This window comes from Leiobunum rupestre, chromosome 4, assembly GCF_980474605.1.
Source record: "Leiobunum rupestre chromosome 4, qqLeiRupe1.1.hap1, whole genome shotgun sequence".
NCBI classification, from domain to species: Eukaryota; Metazoa; Arthropoda; class Arachnida; order Opiliones; family Sclerosomatidae; genus Leiobunum; species Leiobunum rupestre.
Window position 1 is genome coordinate 3438439 of NC_143387.1, and position 12269 is coordinate 3450707.

General features: G+C 34.7%; 1 long non-coding RNA gene across 1 annotated transcript; it reads right to left on the minus strand.

Moving 5' to 3' along the window:
* Positions 1-7498: 7498 nt before the first annotated feature.
* LOC149945893 (uncharacterized) lies at positions 7499-10657 on the minus strand. Its single transcript, XR_016480439.1, has 3 exons — positions 10596-10657; positions 9003-9134; positions 7499-7599 (listed from the first exon to the last, which is right to left on the minus strand). It is a non-coding gene; the product is annotated as an uncharacterized LOC149945893 (long non-coding RNA).
* Positions 10658-12269: the final 1612 nt, after the last annotated feature.

Here is a 12269-nt window from a genome sequence, read left to right on the forward strand (position 1 = left end):
AGACTTTTTGCTTAAACACTCAGATTCTGAAAGTGATATCTCGGAAAACGGTACCCCTGTACATAAGCGCTAATATATCTTGAAACATTTGTGATATCTACTTGAAACGTTGAGGGTTTATAAATTTATAAGTCAGGAATTCAATATTGGCATTTAAAACAAAAAATATTACCCTCGCAGTTTTTTGACCCCAACTAAACCGCGTATAGGGAATGCGGAAAAAAATAAAAATGAGCTAAGGTTAACTATTTAAAAGTTGATTTATTGTATTTTATCTTATATATAGCATGAACCTCAGTGCTTATTTCAATGTCATTTTAAAAAATGTGACTACACTGTATCTCAGCAATCGCTCAACCAATCATCCTGAAAGTTTCAGAATCGACATCTACGGCCAAAATAACCCGAAATACAAGTTTTCACGAAATTTGGCGATGGTCGGGTGAACAAGTGGGAAAATCTTTCCTGGAATGACCCTGGAATTATTAACATCTCGCCAATGCTTCCACTTTGCGTTACCTTAGTAAAAGAGCTTACATATTCTTACGATAAAAAATTACCTTTAATTCAATTATTTTTATTAATATTCTCAACTTTTTTACAAGTAATTTTATCACATGTATTTTTATTAAGAACTGTAATTGTTTAAATGATAGTAATTGGAAATAAATCAATTTTTAATCCTATAGGAATTTTTTGGTAAGTAATTTTACCATCTCATTTGATTGAAACGTATGCTCAAAAGTGCAGAATTGGTTTTAAATTGCTTAAAATTTAATATTATCTGATGAGCACAACCATAATGTTTTTATATTAAAATGTACTCTGATTAAAAAGATATAAACTAAAATATATTGAGTTCAAGCCTTATTTGTAACCATACAATAAATCTAATTAGAAAGCTATCTAAATGTTATACAAAGACATTAGTGATTTTGTAACATATGCTATTACAGATATATATTAAATAATTATAATAATAAATAATAACTATAATAAATTAATTAATTGCATATAACATATTAGGTTAAAAATTAATACGTAATTATAATTTACAATAAATCAATATTAAAACATTAATAATTCTTACTTCTGGTTTCATGTCGTAGTATAGCAACATCTGGGAATTAAAAATAATTTGTATGTCGTTGTAATCGCCAGGTCTGGTTTCATATGAGGATTTTACGAATCCCATCGTCGACAGGGTTGGGGAAGATAAATAGCCGAGCAAGGGATTCAAATCTGAAATAATTGAGGAGATACACATTTATCTTTTTATGAAGATTTAGGTCTCTGGAGGAGCTTGATAAGCGTTAAAAGCTAAACTTCTGCCGTGCTGTTGAACTTAGTCACTGGGGAGTTTCAACTGGCGTTTTAAGAAGTTTAGCTTTTATTTGGGATATATCATGCGGCGGTCGAAACCTAGTTAAAAAAAAGGTTTGTCTTCATTCTAAATAGCCTTTAGCGGTGCTTGTAAGGTGGGATGGCTGAGTGGATAGTACGTTCATCTCGCTGAAAGAGGAGCCGGATTCGATACCGGCATTAAGTCTCTCCTAACTGGGTAAAGAGGTTTGTAATTGAATTCTTTGGATTTTCTTTCCATAAAAACGTGTTACTTTAACGGTAATAGTTAGTGTAGGAGGCTCTTGTCTCGCGGCGTATGGAAAGCGTGCCATCGCCCTCCTACCAAAATTAAGAACATTAAAAGTCGCCAAATTAGTTCCGCCTAAGGTGATGCCTTTGTTATAAGTCTGGCTGATTATTATTATATTTTTTCTGAAATTAATTGTGATTCAAAATAAATAAACTATATTAATAGGAAATGTTCTAATCTTCTATTTAATTAATTTTTTATAAATTTAACTAAGAAAATATCAAACCTTCAATTTGGCTTGATAAAAAAAATATTTAATAAAATAACGAATTTACACTTACAAGACTGATTAAGGACTCTTACTATGCAATCTCCTAGATTAACGGAAGTTGTCGAATTAACGGTGAAGAAAAATGGAGTTATCAAAGCGTGCTCTTGAAGATTTTCCCCGGCTGGAACGTCAGATATCACAGGAATCTAAGATATTCTTGGCTTTAAATATGGTTTTTTGGTTATTTAGAAACAAAGGTCGTTAAATAGACAAGTTAAACAAACCCTCGAAAACGCGTAGCGTTAACTTGATTTTTAAGGACTAAAGCTACGTTTATACTCCTATAAGTTTTCTAACGCTGGCTTTGCTTGTCTAGTTTTATTCCAGATTCAAAATTAAAGGCCTAGTTGAATCTGGAAAAAAGGGGTCAGGCGGGTATGTGGCTACCACTTCTGACCCATCTATTCATCTCTGACGCACGGTGACCATCCCGCTCTCGCCAATTATCGCCTTATCTCTCCCGCGCTCTTTCGCGTTAACTGCACTGCCAAATTAACTTGTCGCAAATGATATAGCAATACGTGTACAAATAACATGATAACTTGTTAGCGCAGCCTTATGCTGGGCAGGTTAAGATTTTCACCCCGTATTTCGCAAGAACTGAAATCGGAAAAAGGGCGAGTCTAGATTGTAAAATTGTGCGATAATCTTATATTCTTAGTTCTAAAATAAAACATGAACCTATATATTTTATTATTCGAATTTTACTCATTTTCCTGTATTTCATATTCCTTATTCATATTATATTCAAATTATATTCATTATATGTTGATTTAGAAATTTTAAAGCTAAATTCAATTAATAAAACCCGTATAAAGATTATATTTAAATACCTATTTATTTTTTTATTTTTATACAACAAAGGTTAGACAGAAATGTGCCTACATTTTATATATTATTCGAAAAATTAAATTTTAATTGTATTTTAAAAGATACGCTGTTACAAAAAACAATGGTTTCCAATAATCTTTGAATGAATTCGAAAGTTTTATTTGCGTAGTAGTAGTTTTGGCCCCAGACTAACTGTTTTCGTAATTTCCCAACGTGGTTGTTCTAGTCCAACACTGTGAACGACCGTCTCAGAAAATACGCCTCTTTCATGGTCACTGATGTGCGGAATATGGGTGAGAGTTTCAAGAATGTTGTCAACGGAAACCAGAACGAGGTGAAGGATGTGGGCAGCAGAATCACGTACCCTGATGGCCTCAGTGACACGCTGACTGAGGTGAGAGGCCAGGAGATTATGTAGGAAGCTCGTTGCCACTGACGCGGAACTTGTGTGCATAACCCAGTCAATATTGGGATTGTTAAAGTCGCAGGTTATGATGAGATCGGACTTCCCCCCGGCAAGAGATCCAAGGAGGGAATTAAGTCTCTTGGTGTACGTGAGGGTGGCTGACGGTGGCCGATAAATGCATGAGTAGCCGATGGTCACCCGGGCGGCGACCGTTTCGACTTCAGTCTTCAGGTCCAATGGGTAGGACTTGAGGTCCTTGTTGACGGCCAGGCAATCACCACCTCCGTGTAAGTTCCTGTTTTGCCGGCCATTTTTGGAAAATGTTGTACAACCTCGATGCGTGGACGGATCCAAGATACTTAGCTATGAAAAGTAGAGAATTGACCCGGAACAATTTGAACACTGTGTTTCATCGGAGGCAAATTATGCCCAAATGTGTTTTAAATTGTGTAAGGAATAGGTATCCTAATCAAGACGGGGTGGATTATATTGATCACAAATGGCAGTCATTTTTAATATGTTTTATTGAATAATTGTAGTAAACCCATTGTACTAATTAACTAAATTTAGCTGCTATTCAAATTGTGTTCCTTTCAATATCTTAATACGATATTTTATTTAATAGTGAAACGTCCAAAACGATTTAAATTTACATTAAAATATTTTTAAAATTAAAAATTTTTAGGAAATGATCCTTATATACGTCGAAATATCAAACGGATAACATAAAAAAAAGTAAAATTCCAATAATAAAATATATATATTTTCATGTTTTATTTTAGAATTAAGAATATAAAATTATCGCACAATATTACAATCTATAGTTTCTAGACTCGCCCTTTCTTTTTCCGATTTCACTCCTTGCGAAATACGGGGTGAAAATCTTAACCTGCCCAGCATATGGCTGCGTTAAGAAGTTATTATGTTATTTGTACACGTATTGCTATATCCTTTGCGACAAGTTAATTTGGTAGTGCAGTTAACGCAAAAGAGCGCGGGAGAGATAAGCCGATAATTGGCGAGAGCGGGACGGTCACCGTGCGTCCGAGATGAATACAGGGGTCAGAAGGGGTAGCCACATACCCGCCTGAACCCTTTTTTCCAGATTCAAAGTGAAACTAGGCCTTTAACTACGTTTCGAAACACAACATTGACGTCCGGAGCATTTTGTTCGTGGTGGTTAAAAATACCTTTAGCTAAAAAAGCTTATTTAAATCAGGATAGTTGAATAGGTTTTTTCGTAAATCCGGCGCTTCACTTTTAACTGTTGGGAGTACTGCCAACCGAGGCATTTTTTAGTTGGCCGTAATAGCCGTTTTCTTTCGGTTTCGTCTAAAGTGTCGCCTGCTAAAGTTTATGTTTCGATCGTTTCACCATCTTTTTAGGTAAAATTGTTATTTAATAAACTAGAAAATTATTAGTTAAACATTTTAAACTTATTTTGAAAGTTTCAAGATAAGATAAATTACTTTTCTTGTATATCTAAAGGTATGTACCATATGCAAACTTTTGATAGTGCCATTATTTCCGATAGGCCTTGCCCTACGTTAAGAAAACCTTAAAACTACACGACAAAAAATATAAAATATATTAAAACCTACCTAGGAATATTTTCATTTATGGAGTCCATAACCCACCCAACACTTTCCCAACATGTAGAATAAATACTCAAATTCTAAATAGGACCAAAATTGTTATTTTCTCAAAAGCCGCTGCTGTTTCAATATCACCCAGTGTACCTGAAGCAGACGCCTATTCGAACAAAAAAACGCATAACTCGTTTCTGTGACGTTTTTGTGACGTCGACCCCAAAAGTAAAACAAGTTCGTCGGTGGGGGAAACAATTTGCTTATTTAGCTATTGTGTGTGGATGGCTTTAAAAAGTCGCGTGGTGCCTTGGGTATTAGTCTAGCTGATTATTATTATGTTTATTTATTAATAGCGCAGAGAATAGGTTTGTTTTCTAAGATTAATCAACGCAATCTGCAGCAAAGGTTAATTGGCCAGGGCTTATGGTCTTCTCAGACCCTATTACCCAGTTTTTTTGTATAAAGAAAGGTTAATTGGCAGAGGCAAGTCTACAGTATCTTCAGTTAAATAATATTAGTTTTAAGGTTATTGTTACGAAGTTCACAATAACTACTTCCAATACGAAATTTAAGAAAGTTAATCTAAAGTAACTCTTGCAAAGGGGTTCTTGTTGTCGGGTGCAATGTATTATTGGGGGGGGGGGGAGGAATTATTTCCTCTTCAACTGCCGAAGGTTTCCGGAATTTCAAGATTCAACAAAACAAACATAGTCATAACTGAAAAAAATATATACTTCGCACTTCCCTTGATGCAATATCCACAACATTATTTTATTTTATGATTCTTCCTTGCAAATTGTTTTTAATATGCTCCCAACATATAATAAAAGAAAATTATAGCTGCTTACTTTATACTTTTGGAGTAGTTTCTTTGGGCCAACTCCAGAGAGTTGAAGAATCTGCGGGCTGCTAATCGCTCCTCCGGCTACAATCACTTCAATCTTTGCTCCGATGAAAGACTCTTGCCCAGATTCATCAAGAATGTAGACGCCTCTTGCAACGTTATCATCGTCAATATCTACCTAAATGGAAATAAACGTTGCATACCGAAGGCACCATAGCGCCCTTTTCACTAACATGCTTTTTCCCATGACTCAATTGCGATATAAATATAAATATAAGTATATATTACGCTAAAATAATCCATCGAACTTGTTAAGGTTAACGGTAATAGTTAGTGTAGGGAGCTGTTGACTCTCGTGGCATTAAGTGCTTGCCACCATCTTCCAACGCATTGTAACCCGGCCAACTGAATTAAAGGCTTTAAAAGTCGCTTGATGACTTAGGCCTAAGGTGGTCGCCTTGGGTATTACCCTAGCTGAAGATGATGATAATTATTATAGGTAGTATTATTATTTTTATTAGTAGAAATGCACTAGGATTATGAATATTTACTTTTATGTGAAAAATTTATCTTATAATTAGTATAGTAACAATATGCATGCCAATTAGTCAAAATTACTACGTTCAGAGTAGCTGTACAATCAAGGGTAAGCTCAGCACATAGCCCCCTAGTGTCTAAATAATACATAGTTGAATTGTGCTACTACCAAGGAAAATAATATCCTACTAAGTTCGATGGAAAGTCTCGGTCAGAGGTTTTTGAGAGTGTCGATAAAAAGGTTTGGTAAGGAAATAAGAATTAAAACAATTTAAAATGTTGTACTACTTGTAATTATGTTACTAATGGTTTAAGTAAGTCGATGATTGATGTACACTCTGTTTAATAAATCTTTGGCCGTTGGGATTTTGGCACTTATTAGCGATTATCTCAAAAACTATGAATGATAGCAAGTTGAAACCAATTTTATTTTTAATATTTGACTAATATCTTTCATACCTATGTTTTGATTCAGGTGTAGCATTTCCATATCCGCCGGAAACGCCAAATATCGTTTTTGACAACTTTTTTAATAATGATATTACGCCCCTGAAACCTGCATTTTTCGATTCAGAAGGGTCGATCCATATTTAGAAAGTGTCATTGTTATCCGGTGACGTCAAACGGCTGCTAATATATGGTCTATTGAAACTTCGGGTCTGATTCGAAAAATTCTAAAATGCTCGAGGCGACCGAGAAATAATATCTTATTAGTGAGGAAAAAACCACTTTCGTCGTTTCATTGCGGGTAACACAATAAGCATATATATATTTTTTTAACGGGTTGTTGGAACGCTGTGGTTATATGCCGGATTAATAATATTGATTAATGATGCATTTTAGAATTTTTCGAATGAGACCCGAAGTTTCAATAGGCCATATATTAGCAGCCGTTTGACGTCGCCGGATAACAATGGCACTTTCTAAATATGAATCGACCCTTCTGAATCCAAAAATTCAGGTTTCAGGGGCGTAATATCATTATTAAAAAAGTTGTCAAAAACGATATTTGGCGTTTCCGGCGGATATGGAAATGCTACACATGAATCAAGACATCGGTATAAAAGATATTAGTAAAATATTAAAAATAAAATTGGTTTCAACTTGCTATCATTCATAGTTTTTGAGATAATCGCTAATAAGTGCCCAAATCCCAACGGCCGAAGACTTATTTAACAGAGTGTACAGGTTTAACGCATACAGATATATATATTATTGAATGGTATTATAATATTAACTTCTGTTAATGCGTTACGAATTGTCCATGAAAGTTTATACTAGCGGTCGAACATTTTTAATAAATCGCTTCCGTTTTCAAGCTGTGCCTTTCAGATCGGACAGTTACCTTTGTGACTAATGTGTTGGCCATTAACTTCAAATTGGGTCGTTGGTATATCGGCTTTAAGAAAGCTTTTTCGGCTCCACATCTATAACCATCTCGAAGTGTGTATGGAACAATATTGATACCTTTAAAAGTAAGAAAGGTGCAAACTTTATATATCAAAGCCGAATTTCCAAGTCGCTAATAATCAAAGAAAATATTTCATATTCTCAAAACATTTTGAGGTATTATACACTTGTTAAAAGAAAGTTTTGGATTAACAGAACCACTTCAGAGATCAGTGACTGAAGCATCATGCACTTTCAGTTAATTCCTAATATCAGAAGTTTATAAAATATATCTTAGGATAAAAGAATTAATGTTCTTTTCTCGCTAATATTTGCTTGAAACTAGAACCTACTCAGCTTCCTGTAGATCTTTCAATAATAGTACGCCGTTTATTGATTTTAAAGTTCTATTTCGTAATAAAATTCGGTTTATTAATAGGTTAATATCGCAGGAAATGTTTTGAATTTTACAACTCTAAGCGATGTAATAGACTCGGCCAAAGTTTGAGCGGTTTATGAAAAACATCTGCGATTTGGCGGGCGCCCAACATAATCTGAATTGAGCGTGCGAAGGTACATGTTTCATGTAAATGGCCTCCGGTGCATTATTTTCATCACAGCCTTCCTGTTTTTGTCTTAATTCCCACGACTTATTTTTTGGTCAAAGCTATTTAGACACAGAATATGACGGGGAACACTTTTCTAATTGAAACCAACTTTTTATCTCGTATGCTTCTAGATATATATTTAGAATGACTTTGACGACATGGTTCAAGGTCATGAAAATGTTCACTGTCAAGTGACCCTTTGCACATTCTATGTGTCTTGAAAATTAAAAATTCAAAGCTAAAAAACATTTTTTTGTTATTGACCCCGTATCGTTTCCTTGTTAACAAACCGTTTGATGTTTTAGTTTTTCTTTTCTACAATAATTAAATATTGGTTTATTAAAGAAGGGTAAGAAAAACATAAGAAAGCGGGCATTTTTAAAATTATACAACGTTGATAAAAGTAGAAGATTTTATGTACAAGGTGGCCTGCAACTTGATACACCATTTATTTCATTCATCGTGCCAAAACAAGCTTTGCAGCAATCGGAAAAATAATTGAACCCCATATGTTATTTGTGGTTTTTCTTGAATAAAAAGTTGATTCTTTGGTACATTTGTGTTATGCTTAAAATGTGTTTCCTAACAGTGCTATTGCCTCCTATGTCCAACTTGTTATTTTTCATATTTTCCTGAAAAAACGGTCTTTTCGACCAAACCAACTTCATTTGTACGTTTTTGATATGATCAACAATTTTCGCATAGAAAGTTTTCGTCTATTACCTACCGGTCAAAAAATTCAATTTGTGAAAAACGTTAAAATCTTTTTTAAAATTGGTATAAGAATGTATACCCTGAAATTTAACACTCAACCGTTTTTGATTTTCAGAAAAATACGATGTCAGAGCAAAAATAAATAGATAATAAGTATACCGTATTGGGTTTCCCCATTGAAATCTCGAGTTGGAAGTCCTCTTAATTTCGCTGCTTCTAGTGAAGCTTCGTCAAGCTCTATTGGGTAATTATCAAATTCTACTGTTAACTCTCCATCAAATCCGTGATAATCTGTAAACAAAAAGAATTTGCTAGAAAATCACAATTTCAAAATAGCATTTAGTGTATTTTAAACATTTTATTCAGATAGTCTACTGACAAAGATACTGAAATTGCTACTTTCCAAAATTATTTTGGGAATTCTTATGCGTGCAAGAACTAATTAACAAACAAATTTATATACTAAAGACCTATCTTTTGTGTGTACAGTCGCTTACAGAGCTTACTTTATACTCGTAAGCAGCGCGCCTTCATGGTCGAGTTATTTTACCGAGAGGCCAATCGTTACGCTTATAGAGTTAGTCAAATATTTAGTATTCGCTATCCTGGCAGAAGACAAAGCCACAACACCGTTCTCGGAGCCGTTCGAGACTTCGACAACTACGGAAACGTCAATCCCAGGTCCCGTGGACTAGGTCGTCCAAGCCTCAACATGGAAGAAATCATTCTAGCATATTTTGCTACGTACCCTAGAGCAACTATTAGAGGTGCAAGCGATGATTTTAGGTTATCAAGGAACTACGTTTGGAGAACTGTTCACAAAAACCTACTTTCAGACGTATTAGGCTACCCTTCACCAAGCTCTGCACGAATGAGATATGGAACGACGATATGCTTTCTGCAACTATCTAATTAACATGTCCGATTATGACCCAAATTTAATCACTCATTTTCTGGTTACATTTACTTGATTTTTCGACCAAATTTTAAAATTCTCTGACATTTCCCTCAAATTTGGAACCATATTTTAATTATCTGATTTTTTAAGAAATTCCAGGTACTGTGGCAACCTTGTATGTGGGACCATTTATATACTTCTTTGAATTTAGAGCGGACATTAATCGTTAAACTACGTTGTGACAGTCGTAGAAGCATAACTCAGTTTATCGATTTTCATGAAGCTTTAAATATCGCTCTTTAATGGGTCATGGAAAATCGGTCTAGCTACGTCGTCAATGGCGCTCTCAAGGCACAGTTAAACCAAAATGTCATCAGCGACACTAGGGCCATTTGGAGAGCAAGCCATCTCGAATACGGGCATGCTTAATTTGCGCTGTGCAATAGTAATTCTAATAAAAAATTACCCAAAGCACCACTCTAGGTCCACGTCATCTAGCATTTGCTATTGCCTTTAATACGGATGGCTGAATTTCATTGCGTGGTGGCTCCCTACAATTACCACAATCGTTTACTTTTACGGAAAGGGTTAACTAAAAAACTCGGGGAAACCCTTAAACCAGTGAGGAGAGACCTTTTATATGACGAAGGAGTTGTTCCAAGAGGCGAAAGTGATAACACAATAGTCATAGCACCCCTATGACGTTGGGTCATAAAAGTTATTTATTCTATGCCCGATCTAAATTCATGATTTCACGGGTGTATATGAATGAAAATACAATGTGTGTAGCTAGCTCAAAACTGGTCTTGGAGGGCAATGCTAAGGGCCGAGCACAGTTAGAATATAATTTTTACCTTAGTCTATATATCTCTCTCTCCTATTTGCTTCGTGTTTCATAAAATAAGGTAGTACTTCGTTAAACGACCAGCCTTTGGCTCCTAAATCAGACCATTTATTGTAATCCTCCTTATTGCCTCTTACGTAGATCATGGCGTTTACTTCACTGCTCCCACCAACTACTTTTCCTCTTGCATATGGAATTTTCTGAAAAATACGCGCTTTTAATTAGATCCTGTTCGCTGTTTGGAGGTTTCAAAAACATTAAGTAAAAATTTACATCAAGTACAAACAGAAGTGTATGATACTACTAACGTTATTCACTGGAGACATCGTCAGGCTGAAGCTAATATTTCGAAATACGTTTCTGCAGAAACAAAGTACGGGGAGAGGTAAATAATATCAGAAGATTATCAAAGATATCTTAAGAGGGAAGTACCCACTAAGGCCATTAAAATGAAACATGTACCTTTCGAGGTTCAGATTCCGTTGAACGCGAATTTTTGGTCAAATTGCGGATGTGTATGGTTAACTGTTTACGGACTAATGTAAAATTAGACTGCGTATGGATATTCACAGATTGATAAAGCTTATTTTGCTGTTGAAACAGTAATATAAAATCAATATATGACCTATTCTACCTCGCACTAACTTTTCTTCCGAAACGTGGTTTTAGGAATTAACGGGAGTATGCGTATGTATCTGTTTCAAGTGAATAACATTAGAGAGATAGGTAGATGAACACTTATCACGTATAAGATATATTACTTACTCAAAAAGTGTTTTAATTAAATTAATTCATTGGGATAGATAGTTCATAACCTTTTAAATATCAAAAAGAAAAGCAATTTTTCAACTACTGAGAGTTCCGGTTGGTCAATTTTTAATTTCGTGAGTATCGGATTTGGTTTCTTTATTACAGGGTCAGTGGTGACATCTTCTAATAATATTTAATTTTTATGGCTTTAAAATTAATTATTTATAGAATGCAAACTTCATTGGAAATATTATATTAATATTTGGAAACCACGAATATCCTTCCGGGAATATAATCGACTTAACTTAGTTCTCACTTGAAGCCAATGTTCGGCAAAATTTAAATTGCTTTCAGAATAGAAACTTTTGCCAGCTTTAGCAATATTTTAAGTTTTATTTAACTTTATTTTCCTAGAACTATCGGGTTAACTGAATATTAAGTTAGTCGACCAACTCGAAGTGACGAAGCCAAAATCATTAAATTATGGTGGTCTAATACTATTACTTCAATATTATTTTATTAGATTTTTTTGCTGTATCTAAGATTACTTCTCGTATTGTTTAGTGGTGATACAAATTGAGTAAGAAAACATCAACAGTACAAATAACTTTCAGAGATGAAGCACTCGGTCTCAGAAGAAGTGAATTTGTGAAAATCAGTCACATTTTAATTAATTATTTCAAAAGGTGTTACATATATGACAACAAACGACTACAACTACCTCTACTACTACTACATTTCGGTCCTAGCAAAAGATCCACTCAAAATAGTTAGTGTTTCAAACGGTTATGCAAAAAATGTAAGTAGTTGGGGGGCGGTGAGTTGAGAAATATGCCTGTTTTTTCCCCATTTTCCTACGATAAGTTAAAAGAGCGCCAGAGAGCTTCAAAGTGTGACCTACTAGCCCCTGGAAGTAGGCTGAAACAAGCACACA